At 41.1% G+C, this 2021-nt stretch overlaps 1 pseudogene; it reads right to left on the reverse strand.

The window, feature by feature from the left end:
- Positions 1-498: 498 nt before the first annotated feature.
- Positions 499-1661, reverse strand: LOC130026523 (KATNB1-like protein 1; annotated as a pseudogene).
- Positions 1662-2021: the final 360 nt, after the last annotated feature.

Below are 2021 nucleotides of genomic sequence, written 5' to 3' on the forward strand. Positions count from 1 at the left end.
TGCCAGGCTTTGCCGTGCAGGCGAGATACTCTCCGTAGCTTGCCGGGCTCTCCGAGAGGGGCGGAGGAATCGAACTCGAGTCGGCCATGTTGGCTGCGTGCAAGGCAAACGCCCTACCGCTGTGCTATCGCTCTAGCCCGCAATAATAATAATAATAATAATAATAATAATAATAATAATGATAAGCAAAAGCAACCAAAACTGGACCCCTATTTCAGATCATACCTAGGTAATTTTAAATTGATTGAAGACCTCAGAGTTAAATAGACCTGTAGCCATGAAATATAGGGTGAAGGAGGAGCCAGAGAGATAATGCTACAGATGTTTACATTGCGCTCAGCCAACCTAGTCAGTCCCTAGCACTGCATATGGTCTACCCTGCCCAAAGCCTGCATGAAGTAAGCCCTGAGCATACCTGAGTGTGGACCAAAAACTAACACATGGTTGGGGTCTGAGACATAGTACAGAAGGTTGGCCATTTGCCTTACAGTTCTTAAACAGTGTAAACAAATAAACATACAAATCCCAAATGCAGCAAGGTGAACAATCTTCATAGTGCACTTTCGCCTCACAGAAACTTTAGCTGCTCCTTTCTGATACTTTTCCACTTCAATGTGAAGTAGATTGTTAGGGTTTTGTTAGTGGTTTCATTATGTAGCTTCTTAAAGAAAAGAATCATTTTATTTCTTCAACAGTTCAAAGTTCTCAAATGCAACTCTTTTTGAAAATCATGTGGTCCAGGGACGTTCTGAGCAAGGAAACGCTCTTTAGCAGAAGTCTATCAATGCAATTATAATAAATATGCATCTACATCCTTAGTTATATTACCAGTATATCCTGGAACCAAAGTGAGATGGTTCTCCTGTTCCCACAATCCACTTAATTGTTGTTTTAAAATCTGAATATTACCATCATTTATAATTTTTGTTTTTAAAGGTAATTCTGACCACCATCTTTTTATGACTGCCTGAAGCCAGTTTAAACCAACTATTATATATTCTTCAAATTTGCTTTTAAGAAGTGACTTTACTAGAGGCAACAGTCCAGTGAGATATATTGTTTTTCTTCCTGTAAATTATTGTAAGCACAGGAAAGCAATCCACCACAACACCAAGGTCTTCTATCCTCACCAAATAAACTACAAGTTCATTTATACTTCTCTTTCTCATTCAATCTCAAATTCCTGCTGAATAAAACTTGTGCCATTGTTTCATGGTCCTGAGAAACCTCAGAAAAAAAGTACTATATTTCGATGATGGGTTTTCTGTGAAGAACCAGAATCACTGGTACTAACCTAATATGTTCAACGATCAGGGTGTAATTTTTCAGGCAGGTGGCCTGCACAAACCAGTTCATTTTCTTTATTTGCGATGTCACAGTCCCCACTTTTGGGGGACGGTTTTTTCCTGTCACAAGGATGTGGAAAAGGATGATGAACTTTCTTTCTGCGATAGATCACCTTAAGTAGTTTATCCGGACTTTTCACAGCTTGTTCAACTGTTCTATTTAGGTAAGCAGCCAACTGTTTTGGAGATATCTTAACCTCCTTCATGTTCTTACTAGTGAAATTAGAGATCCTTTTTCTAGGAAGATCAATGGAATGATCCTCAATATCATAACAAAAGTTCCGTTTTTTTAACATTGTGGGTTTCAGATGCCATAATCTCTTAAATACTGGCACCTCGTGGTACAGCAGCACCGCCGTCCAGCGCTGGCACTGACGAAAGACACTTAGCAGCCACCTCGCTCGTCCTCAGGCTCCCCATCAAGGACACCTTTAGTAGAAAATCTTAGGGGCTCTGGCAGGCCTTGAATTCTCTGCAGTGTTTGACACTATTGGTCACAAAGCCCTTCTAGAAAAGTGACCCTCTGCTCCCCCACACCACCCACCAGTGGTTTCAGATGAGCCACATTCTTTGGATTGTCCTGTTGGATGTCCCACCATCTCATCCACACCTATTCCTCCCCTAACCAAATCTAAATGGCAGCCTTCTGTCACCAGCTCCTTTCCTGAACCCTCT

Source organism: Sorex fumeus, unplaced genomic scaffold (genome assembly GCF_029834395.1).
Source record: "Sorex fumeus unplaced genomic scaffold, SorFum_2.1 ptg000034l, whole genome shotgun sequence".
NCBI lineage: Eukaryota > Metazoa > Chordata > Mammalia > Eulipotyphla > Soricidae > Sorex > Sorex fumeus.